This window comes from Balaenoptera physalus (genome assembly GCF_965194825.1).
Source record: "Balaenoptera physalus genome assembly, chromosome: 13".
Classification (NCBI taxonomy): Eukaryota; Metazoa; Chordata; class Mammalia; order Artiodactyla; family Balaenopteridae; genus Balaenoptera; species Balaenoptera physalus.
Genome location: NC_138892.1, coordinates 33,574,054 through 33,593,538, shown reverse-complemented (window position 1 = coordinate 33,593,538; position 19,485 = coordinate 33,574,054). Strand labels below are relative to the sequence as shown.

Here is a 19,485-nt window from a genome sequence, read left to right as displayed (position 1 = left end):
CTTTACAATGAAATGCCAATGAATGTTTTATTAACATTTATATATTAGGCTTCTTAGCTTTTGGAAGTTTTCAGAAAAACCTCAATGTCTTGATGGTCTTCCATAAAGCAATTTTCTCTTGAAAATAAATATCAATCTGACTTTATTCTTAATTTCATTAAGTCAAAACAAGTAACTTTGACACATATACTTGGGATTTGTTACTTGGATCCAAGATTTTTTAAGCTAAGATAACTGCCTCCAAAAACCATTTAATATAAATGATTTTTTAAATTGTTTCATAACATATTTTAATATTTGATTTTATTTTAGGTTATTCTAAGTTATCGTACATAAAATATTATAAAAGTGTTGTATGATCTTCTTTTGTCTTTTGAAGTTATACGATATATTCCTTTTTATGATAAAAAATACATTGAATGCAATAATTTGTTCCCTTTTTACACAGCAGTAACTAAAGAAAACTAATATTGAATAGATTAAAAAAAAAAACCTTTCCCTCAATGGGTTTCCCAAGGATTTAAGTGTCAAATTTCTCTTCTTGTTCTAAAGTGATGTCTTAGAAATGCCGAGTTAAAAACTGGGAAACCAATGTGCTTTATTTGGTGCCATTCAGAATATCTAAAGAGTAAACGATGTTTGAACATTGTGTTATACTATTGGCAAAAGGCAAAATAAAACTTACTTTTAACTCAGAATACAACATGACCACCCAGGAACAGTCCTTGAACCCAGGCAGACAAAGTATCCCTGAAGATTTCAGAAATGTTACATTCACAAGAATGGCTTTACTTATACACAATGAATCATGTTGCTTTATTTCTACACAACCTCCTGATGTTCTCATGTCCTTTAAGGACTCTTACAATCCTGAGATTCGACTTTTCAATAAAAAGCCCCATCAGATTACTAAATAGGGAACCAATCATGAACAAAAGGGTTGATTTATTCTTTCATAGTTTTTCAACTATATATTTAAAAGTAAACCAGTGTAATAGCTTCCAAATTTTTTTCCTATGTTTACTTTCAACAAAATATTCTCCACATCTTTGAATATTTATCTTTTCTAAGATTTATCTATTTATTTATTATGGTAATTAATCAGTGAAGTTACTCTATTCTTCTCTTTATTCATTCCATTTACTTATCCTGAATTTATTATCTGTGTTGTGTTCTTGTGTCTCCTTTTAGGCTTAAGGTTATTAAGAATTCACACACTATTTACCTCAAACTGTACACTCCCTTGTATGAATTTTCAGAAGACTAAAAAAAGCATAATAAATACTGATTGACTAGTTAAAACTGAGAACACATATCTCTTTGCAAACCTTATTGGCAGATTGTATTATTCGCCAATAAATTCTTCCTTTTCCCCAAGTGACTGCCAAGGCTTAGTATTTATAGTGTACTTTATTCAAAAAATTAATAAACAGAAACCTCAATTAAATAAAGTCAGGAAACCAGAAGGCAGAGCTCTCACAACCTACCATGAGAGCAGAGACCAACAGGGAGAAGACTCCTCTTCTTTCCTGGCAAGGACTCAGCCAAGGAAAAGCCATGGACTCCTTGTTCACCTTAGCCCTCCCGACTTCCTTTTCCCCTTTCTAAAAGTGTTCTCCTTCCCTGGCCACTGGCATGTGGCTTTCCATAGTTGCAGACCCTGAATTGCAACTCTCTGCTAATACCAAGTAAACTCATCTTTGCTGGAGAAATATCTGGCAGTCTACTTGTTTTAGATTAACAACTTCCATAAATAATTAATGTTAGGCATAACCATGTGACTTGATTTAACCAATGGAAAAGTGACAGGCTGTCATTATTGAGTTGACACCTTAACAGAGTAGCATTATGCATTTCTGCTTCCACCTTGTTCCCTGAAAATGCCATACCATAATTATCCTTTGTTGCTTCAGCCAGAATACCAGAATGAAAACACGTGGACCAAAAACCTGTGGCCCAGTTTAGCACAGCATATCCCAGTTGAGATTAGCTGACCTGCACTCCAATGAGATTTAAATAACTAAGTCATTGAGTTTCTGGGGCAGCTGTTTGCTATGCAGGATTATTCCAGCAGAAAAAGGACTAATACTCCCTAGCATAGAAAATGGAGACTTATTCAGAGCCTTTTATAAAACTGTAAGAACAAATACAGAAAGATAGTAACCACTCTAGAATGTTATTAATAAAAATAGCATCATATCGTAAATCTTCCATCTTGACTAAATAGTGTGCATAGATGATGAGTTATTCTCCAAGTCAAGGCTGTGAATCTTTAAGATATTTTAAGAATATCTCAAAGATTGCTAGGTATAACATTTTACCTGTAGGTAGTTAATCACCTAAGGGAAAAGCTCAATTATAAAGAAAAAAATATATATATACACACACACATAATACGTACATACACACATACATACATACATATGTGTGCATGTGTGTATTTCATTTAGGTGTCATTTTCAGATCACTCTCTGGTTTCCATTCAGATACCATTGAGTACTATAGATTTAATACACAAAGAAATCGAGAAATAGTCGTATTATAAGTTTTTAAAATTTTAATATTAGAAATGTGTTATAAATAAAGAAAATGTATTACTCAATTATATACTGCCTAAAATGTATCACATATTTCAGTGATTTAATAATTTATGGAGTGTATACATTCCATGTTTGAAGAGTTAATATGTCTCAGGGGAAGATGAGCTTTCCCTTGAAGAGATTATTTTACACCCTTGATGTAAATGGTAGTTTTAGCACAAAATAAGACATTTCAGCTTTCACATAAGTTTTCTGGCTTTGAAAGATTTCTGGGTCTCTTAAGTTCCTGCTTTTCTAGTTACCTCTATAGAATAAAAAATAAAGGGTTACAAGGATAGAAGCACAAAGAAAACAACCAATACATTTCCTTAATTTTATGGATTGTTAAATGAAGCTCAGATTCTTCCAAGTTCATAAAGTTCATTATGTCTCTAAATCAAATATCCATCCCAAATACTTCTTTTCACTTCCATCTCTACAGAAATACTAGTCAGACATGTGACTTCTGGGATACTTGTCAGACATATAAAATTTGACAGGTCTAAAAGTGAATTCACCTCTACCTTCCCCAGCTAAGTGTGGAACTCTTTTAATTTTTGCTCTATTAAATAGCGGTTAAATATTAAGTAGTATGAACGTCAGTATCAGCAAGTATCACAACAGAAAATGATGGCACATTCAAATGTAGTAGTTTAAGAGACTTTAATGCAAGGACAGTTAACAAATATGAGGACAGAGTCAAAGAAAGTCAACAAGGCATACTGAAGCACCCCGAGTTGAGCAAAAACAGGGAGTCCTCAACATTACTTGGCCTAAAGAGGCAAGGGAAGGGAGAACTTATGAAACAGAGAGGGCTGTAGCTACTACAAGAGAGTATTGCTCAACAGAAACTGTGGACTTTTGCAGAGAAACTCATAAAAGGGCAATCCATGACTAGGTAGGGAGAGAACCACAGAACTAAGTACCCCTACTTCACTGTCCACCTGACATACCCTTTCCCATGATGGCTTCCATTAACCAGACTCCACAGGAAGCCAGGGGAAAAGAAAAGGCCATTGATTAAGTTAATAAAAGTTGGTCTTCTGGTGACAGAGTTGGGTGGTGAGGGTGAAAAGTAGACCTGGAGGGACAAAGTGTCCCTAACACATTAATCCAGTGTTTCAAGACAGAAACAAGAGAATTTTTCTAAATCTCTCCCTCTTTTTAATCCTATCCAGATTCAAAAGACATTTTGGTTCATTTAAAACTCAAAAGGAATTCTGCCTCTTCATGGGGTGGTACAATGGACTGAAGTAACCACTGGTGGTGAATTACCCAAGAGCTACCACTGTTTCTTAAAATGAGGTGAAAAATCAGAAGTGATTTAGACGTCTTATCATTTATTTTTGACTATTTTGAGGTTGCTCTATTATGAAACCTAGGACTTTCTGAGCATAACAAAACCAGTTATTAATCTGTATTATGGATGATGGTATATCTTTGCAGGAACACTCTGAGCTTCTATGTGTGAAAATTTGCCTCCACACGTGTCTTTAAGAACAAAGTAGCTAAGTCAGAGCATCACATCTGAGGCCCCTCCACCAGAATATGAACAATTTCATGACAGTGACATGAATCCTTCAATTAAAATAAAAAAGATAGGAAACAATCAGCCATAAATACGTATAAGGTTTGGGGAAGGGGCTGAAGTCACTCATACTCAACCGTGACGCAAGTGCATTCTGTATGCACCAGCCTGCACTTCCCTTAAGAACTCCTGGGCAGTGAAGAGAATGTACCTGCAGGTAATTACTGAGCTGGAGAAATAGTAAGGCTGTTCACCCAACCTTCTCTTCCCTAGAGGGTAGTTAGAGCTACACCCTATGGGGCAGAGAGGAAAGGGCGTACCACCTGTGTTACACCTGTGTAAAATAAAAATGTTTTTAACAGGCTCTTCACCAACTACTGAAGACATTCCATCTTTTAAAATAGCACAGAAGGTCCAGAATAACTAAATTGTACAAAGAAAAGCATATATATATTCATATTCAAATAGTCATGCAAATGAAGCAGTTTACATCTGGAGAATGAAGAAATTTCCTATTTCTGCGGAACCAAAGTATTTTGAAGAACTAAAGAGATATATGGTAGAAATGAAGTACCAACTACAGAAGATACTCACAAACTTCACATAGAAATTCAGAATAAGAATTTCTACTTCTGATTTTGGTGTCCAAACTTCACAACATAGTAGACATGAGTTCTTACAGTGTGGATAAGTTTCAAAGGAAGTATGAACAACACATTGATACATTATCCTTGGAAATATAAAGAAAAATAGGTGAATTCCTGAGATATTTGTCTATAAGACCAAACTTTGAACAGCGTTTGTTTCTCTCCAGGGCTTAACCAATGCCTACAACACATATGTTTGGAATGATGATGGATGGATGGATGGATGGATGGATGGATGGATGGATGGATGCCTGCATGCATGGATGAACTAATGAACTAATTAATAAATTTGGCTCCATAAAAAGCATCTTCTTTTTCATAAAAATACTAAAATATAAGCTGAGAGCCACTGTCTCTGGTAATGTTTCAGAATCAAGATATGCCATGATTGATTATCCCCATGTGAATCAATAGGGACTTTTTTTTCCATTGCAGAAACAGAAATCCAACTTCAGGAAGTTAAACTAAACAAAGATTTGAGGTATCTTTTATTTCGTAATTTATTTTAATGAGGCAGAATTGCACAGCTGTCTATTCCTGGGGAAAAGAATACTACTGTTCTCCAGAGTGGCTTTTGCTCTAGCCTTCTATAGGGACTATTATCGGAGTTACTTCTAGTTCATTTCCCCCTTTCTCATTCACTCTGCTCAAGGGAAGCTAATATCTACATTTTCCAGTGGTAAGAGTCAAGGCAGTAAAATTCTCTCAGTGCTGACCAAATTTTTCTTGCTCCCTTAGACTTGCCCATTGCAAGGTGGAACATGCACTTATGGTGTTAGTGTCTACTTGTGCACCCTCTAACTCACTTTCCACAAGGCAACTAGAGGGATTTTTTTGAAGAAGAAATCTTACCATGTACACCCTTTGTTTAAAATCCTTTAGTGGGCCAGAATAGTGCCTCGGAAGAGAGCCCAAATGTCTCAGTACAGTGTTGATCTGTCCTCTGTGTTTCTCAGGAGACCACAATTATCATGTTAAGGTGAGAAAATTACCTACTGTACTGGACTCTCCCTGTCATGAAATCCTGTCCCACACCCACTAGATCTTGGTAATGCTGCTCCTCAGTCATTCTGACATACAAAAATATTTCCACAGATTTGCAAATGTCCATGGGAAGGCTGGAAAACCTCTTCAGTTTAGACTACTTCTCACTTGAAGTACTAAACTCCCATCAACAGTGAATTACTCACAGTTCACTTAGCAAGCAACATTTTCTCTTACCTCAGATACGTCTACATGCTCCTCATTCTTCTGGAACTGTCTTTTATCTCCATAGATCTAATTTCGGGAGGACCAACAAATAGCACTTTAGATATCTTCTTCTCTGTGTCCCCTTCAAAATGCAGATATCCTTTCTATGTTCTATCAAAACACCTTATACCATATATACCTTATACCACCTACAACCATATTCAGGATAACCATATTATCCTGAATATGACACTTTAAAAATACCACATGACCTAATTATTTGTTTCATCTGCTACATTCAAAGCTACTTGAAAACAAAAAAGAAATTGACCTATTCAGAATTGTACCCTCCATTCCCAAGCTATGATGTACTTACCAGGTACTGGCACATACTAGGTACTTAAACATAAGTGAATTGATGAGGGTGACACTAAACTTGGAACTAGACAACCTGATTTTGAATTTGTACTCCAATACCATTTGTATGATCATGGACAAGCTGCCTTAATTTCATAGCATCCTCTGATATTCCCTACCCTGCAGGACTTCAGTGAGAGTTAGGTGAGGAAATGTATGTAAAATTTATTTAAATGCTGATTTACAGCTATGAATATTTTAAATTCAAACTATAATTTTTAAAATGTTAGTAGAAATGCTATTGAATCATAAGGTTCATTTTCCTAAATGGCTTAAAAACTTTCTAACTATGGAGCTTGTTAGAGAATTTAAATGGCTGTCCAACTAGTCATATATTTTAAAATAATTAGTCAATTCAATTATTTAATCAGCCTGTACTTGTGTGGAGGGTGTTTTAATTCACATTAAAGTAGTTACTCATGATGCTCACAGGTACCAATTTCACAATTATTTCTCCTTAAGACTATATTTTTTCCAAGTCTTCTAACATTTTTGCTTTAAAATTGGACGAAACATGGCTATACTATGAGAAACACAATACCCTGTGGACAGCTGTGCATTAAGAAAGGTTTTAGGGCAATATATTTTTCTTCCTCAGAACAAATTTCGCTACAGTTTTCTCTTAGTTAATATAATTGATAACAGTTACACAGAAATCTGGCATTTTAATCATGCAGATATGTCTTTTGTTGTCTAAAGTGAAATTAAAAACCACCAGCAGTCTTTTACTTTCAGTGGTAGCTGGAAAGGAAATTAAAATGGAGCTGGTAATAAATGGTTGATATGTTCAATTTGAAAGATCACAGACGTGGGTCACTTACATGGTGAAGGTATGGCACAAAACACTGTGACAATCTGGAAGAAAACTCCTATCCACACAATGAATTGGGAATTCTGAAATCTTTAATAATAAGCTCGATAACACATAAGTTACCCATCATAATTAAAGCCAAGATTTTTAATTTGATTAGCATCAATTCTTATGTAGATTTAACAAAAAACAGGACCCACATCCTATATTACTCACTGCTATTTCATTTATCAATTTAACAGTGGATATTTGGTTAAGGAGATATAAATACAAACAAAATTCCTTTGACCATGCATTTTGTAGCTTATAAGAGAGTGTTACTTTGATTTATTAATATGCTAAATAGTAATATTAAATGGATGACTATCCAGCACACTCATCTGAACATTGTCATCAGCTAATTTTCAGATAATACAGGCAGTTAGAAATGTTACAAATAGTTCTAATTGTAGAATTGCCTTAAACAGGGGCTATGGCCTCTGCATAATATCAAGAATTTATCATTATGGAAACCAGAAGAATAACAAAGAGCCAGGAATTTAACATTTATTTTCATGTCTATATTCTTCAGTGAAAGCTGAATCACTGGGGATTTTGGTTCATGTTCCTAACATGCCAATCTCTTCAAGGTTAATTGACTTTAAGATTTGGGAATCACATGAGTGAAGATACTAAATGAAGCTATGACTGAATGTGAGTACTGAGGAGTAATGTATAGAAAGAAGAGAGAGGGGTTCTGAGAAAGAATGGAAGTCAGAGTAGGGGAATGCATAGTCAGGGTCAGAAATATATTGTATAATTACATGTAAACCAAAGAAGAATGAATATCAAAGGAAACGGTAATCAATCATTGAGTATCTGCAGAGACTCCAAGGGGTGTAAGATGTGAACTTTAATGTGTTGCTAGGGTCAGAATATTTTTCTTAACATTAACAAAGCCAAATCTTTCAAAATGATTAAGAAATGGAGGAAATTAAAATTTTTAACGCTATCAGTAAAAAATTCAGCCAAAGCAAGCTATCAGTTGTTCACATTAATTTATTAATAATTTAAAGTTTTGAGCATTTAATTATAAATTTTAAGTTGAAGGAATATGCATTTTCCTTCAACCTTTTCTTCTTTGATTACAACCAAATTTCTTGAAAAGTTACTAACATTGTTTTCTTTTCCTTCTACCCTCTCATTATGGAATTCATTCAATCTGGTTTATACATAATAACACTGCCTCAACTCTCTTCTCTCAGTTTAGATGAGCTAGTCATCAAAATTAGCTGCAAACAAACATGTCTAGAGTAATGTTAAGAGCAATCAGATATCTTTGGATGGCAGCTTTTCTCAATATTTAGATACCTCTCTCCTTATCCTCTATTCTAAGTAATAGACTTGCAATACCCTAAGACAACATACAACCTCTTAAGCACTTTAACAATCTGACTTTTGTCCGGTTAATTATAATTTTTATTATATTAGCACAAAATATATAGATACCTTCACTTTGGTAAGTTTTCTAGTGTAAAACCTATATCTTCATTCAATTATTTTATATAAAAAAAACAGTAGTCGTCATTGAATGCAAAGTACTAGCTTTCCTCTGATGTGATTTTTCCTTTTTAAAGACAAACCTAATTGTTTGATCCTCCAAGGATCATAAAATTAGTAAGAAAAAGAATGAAGAAAAAATAGTTCAATGTATCAGATTTCAAAAATGTTTCCTGATTTTTAAAAAGTGGCATCCTTAAGTCTTTTTAAATCAACTAAATAATGCAAAACAAACATGGCTTCTTTCTATATCAAACACCTTGGTTAAGTAGGCTGGGGAAACACTATGCTGCACGGCAGACTGTCATGTCACTTTTGGAGGTTACACAGTGTGAAACTCAAAACCCATGACTCTCCTGGCATAAAATCTAAAGACATCTACCCATTTGAGGAAAGATTTTCCTTCAGTAATGAGAGCCCCATTTAACTGGAGCAGAGATTCAAAATGAAGTCAGTACCATTGTACCACATGTATGTTAAGAGCCACTGAGAATATAAATTTATCTGGGTTTAATATTGATGATCAAGGTTTATTCAGTTCAAATATAGGAACAGTTTGGTCATCTTGAACCCCACAGAGTTCCTAGCATACAGTTTGAGCATAGTAGGAATCACCATATTTGTTGGATTGTTGATTTTACCCTTGGTTCTCATGTGAGTAAATTGAGATGAAGTGTATATTGTCAAAACTTGATAAAATGAGAAGTAGCCTCTTTGAGAAGCATCTATTCAGAAATAGGAATAATAATTTTGTATAAGTAAGGTTCTAGTAACTCTATACAAATGCAGTCAACCTTATACAAGAGTTGAAGTAGAGCCTCATAGGAAAGGAACATATCTCCCAAGAAAGTAACAGCTCAGTTGAAAAAGCTATAACTGCAAATCACTTTTATCATAGAGGTCCCAGTCTCAATGAGGCTACTTCAGCCCATAAGACTGGGCATCTTATTATTAAAATAATTTTCTTCTTTTTTTTATTGAGGTAACTTTGGTTCATAACATTATATAAGTTTCATGTGTACAACATTACAGTTCGACTTCTGAATACACTAGAGCATGCTCACCATCAAAAGTCTAGGTGATGAAAATTATTTTTTATTAAAATTATTTCTCATAGTTCTGGAAGCTAGGAAGTCCAAGATCAAGATTAGGTTTCTGATGAGAGCCCTCTTTCTGCCTTGCAGAAGGCTGCCTTCTTGCTGCAGCACACATGGTCTTTCCTCAGCATGTGCAGTCAGAGAGGGAACAATAGTAAGCTCTCTGGTCTCTTCTTACAAGGGCACTAGTGCTAATCCCATCATGAGGGACCCAACCTCAAGACCTCATTTAAACCTACTTACCTCCCAAATGCCCCATCTCCAAACACTATCACATTGGGGGTTAGAGCTTCAACATATGAATTTGGGGGAGGAGACAATTCAGTTCATAGCAATAAATAAACACCCCCTACTCCAAATCATACTAATTACCTATCTTCCTTGGAATTCTATACCCCTTTAAATATTATCACATATTTTGTTTCATTTGATTTTAACAGTCATTATACCAAGTATATAGACTAAGTACCGTATCACTGTTTTTCATAGGAAGAAATTTTTTAAAAAAACTAAAACTAAAAAAGCTAAATGCTTCTCATCAAATACTGTCAGCAGAAACAAAAACTATTTCCTATAATTTATCACACCATTATAATTTTGTTATACCATATTGCTACAACATATTTTCAAATCCATGGTAGGAAGAGCTATATATTGGTATGGAATTCAGAGAATAGGGACAGCTGCAATAAAAACCCTTTAGTTCTGGCATTTCTACTGATTTACCCTCAAAGCACTGAAAGATAATTGTTATAAAAACTCAGCAGTAATTAGGTTACCAGTGAACCAGTGTTAGCTTCACTTCAATTTTATAATAAAGTAATGGTAATAAGACTTTGCCAAGCTGATATAAATTATATTAAAATTGATGTTGATCTATTTATCTAAAAGTTATGACCGGAATAGTTCTCAAAAAATCTGTATGAAATACATGCAAAAATACTGTAAAATGTATTTTGTACATTGTACTAATATATATTTTCCCCAGGTAAGGGAGAAAGAAATGCTGTAATGCAGAGAATTTGAAACTTAAACAAGAAAATTATTTTTTAAATAAATGCATGCAATGAAATCCAATGGGCTACATAAACTGAAGAGGTGCCTCTAATTTAAGTGGTATGCATGTGTGTAAGTGCAGGGATCTGGATTTGAATCTATTCCATCCATTTCTACTCAAAGTATATCATTGGAACCCTCTGTTGCCCCATGCTATTAGAATGATTTGAAAATGCTGCCTACAGATTTGATACCTGCATACAGTTTAATATTTTTAATATCAGGATTATTGTTCTTCTTAGAGTATGTATTTTGCTTTAAAAATGTAAAGGATAGTCACAAATTGAACTGTACATTTGCTACAATCGAGACAGCTCCCTACGATATAATACAACCCCCTGATTCTTGTCTTCCCAATGACTTTAACCCCAAGGCACTAAAAATAACTGTTCTGTCTAACAGTAAGTAGTAATTCAGTTTCCAATTCAGCTAAAACCATAGCTTCACCTCAATTTTAACAGCTGAAATTCTTATGTCCTGTATGGGTCATATCTGGTCACTTTTAAAACCTCTTAAATTCAGTTACTATGGAACCAATGGATATCACATATAGGACCCCCAGGGTGAACTGAAAAGTAAGTGAGAAAATACCTTCCTCAAAAGTCTTCTTTTCAAAATTTTCAAAGAACATTTTATATTGAGCACAATTTATGAAACTTTTTACATTTTTCTTATGATAGGTGGAAGAGCTGTTGATTGAGATCTTACATAGTGATTTCTATTGAAGTTCAACAAACTGCATTGTAATTACCCAAGGTTCCTTTGGTTCTTACATTGGTGTCACAAAATAGATTACTATAAAACTTTGCAATCATATAATACTAAAGGTTTTGCTAGACCAAGTTGGCAGGTTATCACAGAAACACATTTGGATAAAGATGAATCAGAGGAATTTTGATACGCCACAAACCCTTAGAAAACAAAGCTAGTGCACTTTTTCATTTCTAAGTGCTTTTTAAAAAAATAACTAACTTTTACTTAGCACAGCTCTTAGGTACAATTGTTATTACTTCATTCACTTTTTTGTTAACTCATCAAATCCTTGCACAACTTTTTGAGCTAAGTTCATTTATTAACCATCTCTCTGCATCAGATAAGGAAACAGACAGACTTGGTAAAATTTTAAAATTCATTCAGATGGTAAGTGACAAAATCAAAATTCAAATAGAGGCACTCTGGTTCTGGAGATTTCTCCATGTAATCACATTTACATGCTGCTATAACTTTCAAATTCAAATGAATCATAAATGGTAGATATTTTATTAGCCAAAATTGGTAACTCTAAGGACCACATCATAAATCTCCACAAGAGCTCATTTTCCTTGCACTGCCTTTATGTTTCTGATACCATGGTCTGAGTTTTCCTGAATACAAACCTGTCACAAAACTGGTGACAGATTTAGAATAAAATATAAGAACTTATTTATATTTCTTAGCTTATAGATGAAAAGGTAAGCATCTTTCCAAAAAAGCAACTGGCAAACATAAAATGAGTGATTATGGTAATAAATTTGATGAGAATTCAGAACGTTTTGGGGCTTCCACTTCCATCCAAGATGGAGTAATAATGATTCTCTTTCCTGAAACAATCAAAAGAAAATAAAAAAATCCTATACTAAATATATGACATACAGTTTTCAAGACATCAGGCAAGGAAGGAGAGTGATCCCTGAGAAAAGAGGGACAAAACGGTGAGTTTCACACTGGAAATAAGAAACAAAGTGCTGAGTCCCACACTGCCCCAGCTTATTGAGAGTATGCCAGGCCATAGCAAAGGAAAGGGGATCCAGTTGGAGCTGCAAAGTTTCCCTGAATTGGGGACATTTTGCTGAAAGTTCTCAGTTTAGGGGACAGAACCGCAATACAACAACGTGAAATGAATCTCGAAATAATTATATAGAGTGAAGGAAGCCAGACAAAAGAGCATAGTATATAATTTCACTTATATAAAATTCTGGAATACGCAAACTTATTTTGACAGCAGACCAGTGATTACCTGGTGAGGTTCAGTGCAAAGAGATTTGTAGGGAGGGATTACACAATAGCATGAGGAAACTTTTGGGGGTGATGGATATATTCACTATCTTAATTTTAGTGATGTTTTCACAGGTGTGTAAATGTCACAACTTATCAAATTGTATACTCGAAATATGTGCAATTTATTGTATTCAACTATACCTCAGGAAAACTATGAAAAAACTTCTGGTGTGAGCATCATGTTTTAGGAAAGTTGGATTTTAGAATTGGTCCTTGCTAAGGACGTGTTTGTGTCTCCTCAAAATTCATGTGTTGAAACCCTAACCCCTAATAGGAAAGTGGAACCTTTGGGAAGTAATTAGATTATGAGGATGAAGCTCCATTATGGGGTTAGTGTCCTTATAAGAAAAAAAAAGTTTTGCCTCTCTCTTTCACCTCCATGTGAGGATACAGCCAGAAGACAGCCACCTATAAATCAGGAAGAGAGCCTTCACCAGAATCGAACCATGCTGGCATGCCGATCTTGAACCTCCAGCCTCCAGAACAGTGAGAAATAAATGTTTGTTGTTTAATTCATTCAGTCTATTGTAATTTGTTATAGCAATCTAAACTGATTAAGACAGTCTTCGTTGAATGATGGCATTTAATAAATGAAAATAAAAGGAAAGGATATGCTCTGCTTGGTGAAGGGTGCAAGCAGAGCAAGAGTATATTGGTTTTAGAGGTCTGTAACTTGAATAATTTGGCTTGAATATTAGTTAATTTGGGTCATATGAGAGAGAGAACAGAAGGAATTTGAGGTTAAATATTGTTGTGGGATAACTGCAATTATCTATGGGCATTGTGTTTTCTATTGCTGCATACAAATTACCACAAATCTAGTGCTTAAAACAATGCAAATTTATTATTTCACAGTTTCCACGGGTCAGGAATCAGCATGAGTGTATTAGTTCCCTATTACTGCTAACTCATTTGCTTAAAATAATACAAATTTCTATTTGTTATATTTCTGGAGATTGAAAATCTGCAATCAATTTCACTGAACTAAAGTTGAGGTGTCAGGTGTCGGCAATGCTGTTTCCTTCAGGATGCTCTCAGGGGATATTCCATTACCTTTCCTTTTTCAGCTTCTACTGGCCTCCTGTATTCCTTGGTTTGTGGCCCCTTCCTCCATTTTCAAACTGTATCACTCCACTCTCTGTTTACACTTTCACATTGTCTTCTAATCTCTTGATTTTCTTGCCTCTGTCTCCTAAGAACCTTTGTATCTAGTGCCCACTGGGATAATTTTTTTTAACATTTTTCCTTGTTTATTGAGTATTTATAGAATATCACTCTCTCTCCAAAATGCAAAATAAATTTGAAGTCAGTAGAATATTGTGAAAAGATTTCACACAGGACACGCTGTCTGCCCCCGGGGTTGCTGACTGCTTCTTGCTGATAGAAGAAGTCATCACTTATCAATGCTGAGACTGCTGCCTATTTCTACTGCTCTTTAAGAGCTTCTGCTCATATGCTTCTGATAGTCAATTTACCTTATGGTGTTCTTTATTTTTTTTTTAATTTTTTTCCCTACAACATGCAGATTTTCAACTAAATGAGGCATTTGGGACTCAACTCACCCATCTGAAAATGTTTTTTGTATGATATGAGACCATTTCATCATTGATTTGTTTATTCAGCCATGCATCTGACAATAGATAGCTCCCACTGGGATAATTTAGGCTAATCTCTCCTCTTAAGATCCTTAACTGAATCACTCCTGCAAAGTCTCTTTGCGTTTAAGGTAATATCACACATTCTAGGGATTAACACATGGATATCTTTGGGGAGCCTACCACCATGGGTATCATTCAGCCTACCACGATGGAGTTGCTGGGTCCTGCGCACAGGTCTGAACAGGCTGAAATCATGGTGATGGCTAGGGCTTCACTCTTCTACTAGGTCAGAGGTCTTGTTCCAACCTCATTCAGGTTGTTGACAAAATTAAGACTAGGATTTCTTACTGGCTTCCAGCTGAGGAAGTCACCTTCAGTGGCTAGCGGCCATCCTCATGACCTAGTGGCATGACCCTCTCACATCATGCAGTTCACTTTTCGAAACCAGCAAGAGAAAAATTTTCCTGTTATTATGATGGTTGATGACTTACATAAACTTAGTTCTGTGGTACTCAGCATTTTCCCTCAGTTAAGTAAGTTATGAAAAACCCTTTGAATATTTTCATTATATATTTTAGGAAAAATCAGAAGCCTTTTGTAAGGTACTTTTGACATTTAAATATGTTTTATCTTGTTTAAAGTCTCCACCTAACACACACACTAACAAATAAAAAAAATGAAAATATTTCCAAAGTAGAAAAGCATGTCAGCATAAAGCAGTAGCAGGTTCAAAGCAGACAAACAAGAGTCACATTGATGATGCTCAGTGCTCTTTTCTCCCATTTCCAAATGAAAAGCAAATAGAAAAGTTCTAGTCTGCAGGTGTTCAATACAAATCAGATACTGAGTTATGACATATGTCTCTGCTGTCTCTAGTTTATTCTTCTTCAGGACATTTTGCTACAAAATGTACATTACTGACTTTTCTAATACTTTGAGAAGAATGGAACAAAATATAATAAAATAATATATCATAAGTCTTTGTCATTGGTTTAAAAAGAGCATAATGAAATACAACCTCGTGTTCATGTTTGATTTAAGTAAAACTACAATGAGAAATTATCAAGAGAAAAAACATTACATGTGATTCAAAACATACATTTGTATATAAATAACAAGGGAGAAAAAAAAACAAAAGTGATATCTATCTCGCTGGTTGCTAAACAAAATGATGAATCTATTCTACCATTTTTAATTAAGTTTTGCCTTTACAAGGGTTTATTGGAAGCTAAGTAGGATAATAACTCTACACTCCTTTCAGAATTACATTCATATATAGAATTATTTTACCACAACCATATCTAAATCTAAACTGATTGAATATAGTGCTTATTTGATATCTCGTTAATATGCTCTACTTGATTTTAATTAATATTTTGCATATATGTCACATGTCAAAGTAAATTATGAACTAAAGGGCAGAAATTATTTTATATTTGTTTTTTCACTAGTGTCCATATATATGCTTTGAATATTACCAAAAATAATTTATAATGATTCTGTAGATGATTTCAATAAATTTGATTACATTATTTCACACAATTTTAAGCATCCTGTAATCTAGGCATATATTTTCATTGATAGAGGGACAGATACCAACTTGTACTCAATAATACACATAAATATGTTTGTGTGTGTGTATACATGTTGTATATGGTGTACCTGCAAAATGCCTGACACACAGTAATTGCTGTATAACTGGCAACTATAACTAAACTTATAGATCAACTCACCTAGCTTTCTATATCTAGAACATCTTAAGAATAATGGCATTATTCGCTCCATCCTATTAGAAATTGTGTTCAGCAGTTGGTGTTAATGTTTATGATCTAAAGAGAATAATTTAACCTGTATTCCAGAACAGAGCAAAGTTTTCATAGAACATTGGTCTTTTGTAAGTGAGTAGAGAAAAGAAAAAAGCAGTTTCATTATAAATTGCAAATTATGGTGATAACAATAGTGTGTGCATTGAAAAGTAACTGCATTTATGTACCTTTACAACAAATATCTATTGATACAAATTTTAAACTCTTTGAGAAAATATGTATGGTTTGCAATAATTATTTTATTTCCCAGTGTTAGTTCAATTCTGGAAAATAGTGTCTATTATATACTTATAGCTAGTTAATGTTTCATTGTTATTTGTTGACTATTCAAGTTCTTGAAGAAATGATCTATAATGGTTCCCTACCATTTTTGCTTTATATTTTCTTAAAATTATAAATACAGTAGTTTATAGTTTATATTTAATTTATATATTTTAAAATATTTATATTATAAATATAATAGTGCATTTATATTTAAAATTATAAATAATTTACACTATGCTTTATATTTATATTTATTTTTAGGCTTCTCAAAACCATGTCAAAAATTGCATATGATGCAATGGGACTGGGATTGCAGAAGACAGCTAAAAAACAATTAATAATAATTGCCAGTTTTGTTTTTATATAGATCATGTTCTTGTTATGGACTGTGAAAATACATTCCAGATAATTCAGTAACATATGGTAAACACCTGAGGCATCAATTTATATATGAACGCTGTCAACATTAAGACCAAAGATTCAGTCTTGAAAATAGTTAATGGCCTTAATCTGCACTGTTAGAAAGTTATGTCCTAAATCAGAAAAAAAAAATTATTTAAGAGTAAAAAATTTTAGTGGTTTCTCTAGAAATCTTTAGTTATAAGATATAGTATTATAAATATGACATTAGTTTAAAGGAAATATTATGGACTGAATTAGCCCTGCCTCCAAATTTATACATTGAAATGTTAACCTCAGTACCTCAAAATTGACCATATTTGGAGATAGGGTCTTTATAGGGGCAATTAAATTAAAATTAGGTTATTAGCATGGGCCTTAATCCAATATGACTAGCACTCTTATAGGAAGGTGAAATTTGGACATAGATATGTACAGAGGGAAGATGATACGAAGACACAGGAAGAAAATGGTGGCTGTCTATAAGCTAAGGAGAGAGTTCTCAGAAAAAACCAACTCTGCTAACACCTTGTCATTGGACTTCTATCCTCTAAAACTGTGAGGAAATAAATTTCTACTATTTAAGCCACCTAGTGTGTGGTAACTTGTTATAACAGCCTTAGCAAACTAATACAGATTTGGTATTGGGAAGTGGGTTGTTGCTCTAACAAATATCTAAAAATATGGAAATAGCTTTGGAATTGGGCAATGAATAGAGGCTGAGAGAATTTTGAGGTGTGAGTTAGAAAAGGCCTAAATTGCCTTTAAAAGATTTCTGATGGAAATATGAATGTTACAGGCAATCCTAGGGACAGTTCACAGAGAAAGAGGAGTGCTATAGAGAAAGCTTCTATCATCTAGAGAATACATATAGCATCATGAATAAGATATTGTTAGATATATTAATGTTAAAAATTCTTCTGATGAGGTTTCTGATGGAAATGAGGAACAGATTATTGGGAACTCGAGGAAAGGTGATCCTTCCTATAAAGTGGCGGAGAACGTGGGTGAAATGTGTTGTAGTATTTTGTGGGAAGTAGAAATTGTACGTGATGAACTTGGATATTTAGCTGCAGAAATGTCTATGGAAGGTGCTGAAGGTGTGGCCTTGTTTCTCCTTGCTGCTTATAGTAAAATGTGAGAGGGGAAAGAGAAACTTAAGAAGAAATCATTAAGCAAAAAGGAACTAGAATTGAAGATTTGGAAAATTCTCAGCTGATCCATACCACAAAAATGAGAAAGTGTGTTCTGGAGAGAACATCGAGAGCGTGCAGAATAACCATTTGCTAAAAAGATTATACATGTGACTCATGGATGCATTCAACCACCTCAACACAAACCAGAAATAAAGATTTGGGTTTTCAGGAAAGTTCTGTGGAAGATCCTCTTGTCTGATGGATTGGACCTTCATGAATTGCATAGGAGGCCAACAAAGTTGAGAATTTTATACCAGATGAAACACTGCAAACTTAGACTGAACTGCGCAGAGATACGACAAAATGAGAAATGAGGGAAGGCTCATTTCTAGAATTCTAAAGGATGGTCCAAAAGAGCTATCTGGCTGTGAATGTGTGTTATCCTTCAATAAAAGGGAAGAATGACCCTAAAGGGAGTTCAGAGGTCAGCAGGGCCATTCCTGCCACCCAGGTCCAGAGGGAACAGGCCCACGGGGAGAATGGGAAGAGTAGGTCTGTGACCTCATCAGTTTCAAAGAGTGAGGCCTCTTTATCAGATCCAGAGGGTGTGCCTATTGCCTCAGTTTCAGAAGTCCAGGCCGTGGCCACCCAAGGCCAAGGGGGTGAGGCCACCACTCTGGTGGGCTAAAAGACATGACTGCCACCCCAGTGGGCTGAGAGGACACAGAGTTGAGCCAAAGAAGGTTATTCCAGAACCTTAAAATCTAGTGGCATTTTCCCTGATAGTTTTGGACTTACTTGGGATCCTAAACCCTTTTTTTCTTTCTGGTTTCTCCAATTTGAAGTTAAAATGTCTATCTTATGCCTGTCTCACCGTTGTATTTTAATAATATAGACCTTATCTGTTTTCACAGGATCACAGCTGAAGAGAAATTTTCCTTCAGGATGAATCATACCTCAAGTCTCACCCATACTTGATGTACATGATATTTAGAGGAGATTTTTGACTTAGATTTGTTGCTGGAATAGGTTAATAGTTTGGGGTCTGTTGGGATGAGGTAAATGTGTTTGGCATATGAGAAAGACATAACATTCAGGGTGCCAAACAGTGGAGTACTGTGATCTTAATTGTGTCCCTCCAAAATTCCTATGTTGAAGTTCTAACTCCTAATGCCTCAGAATGTGACCATATTTGAAGATACTTTACAGAGGTAAAGTTAAAATGAGGTCATTTTGGTGAGCCCTAATTCAGTATGACTGGTGTCCTTATAGGAAGAGGAAATTTGAACATAGACATGTACAGAGGGAAGATGATGTGAAGACACAGGGAGAAGACAGCCATCTACAAGACAAGGAGAGA

The 19,485-nt window shown here is 34.6% G+C and overlaps 1 protein-coding gene across 2 annotated transcripts in view; it reads right to left on the bottom strand.

The window, feature by feature from the left end:
• Nucleotides 1-19,485, bottom strand: part of MGAT4C (MGAT4 family member C) — an 828,975-nt gene that overhangs the window by 628,574 nt on the left and 180,916 nt on the right. The gene's annotated exons all lie outside the window — the stretch shown is intronic.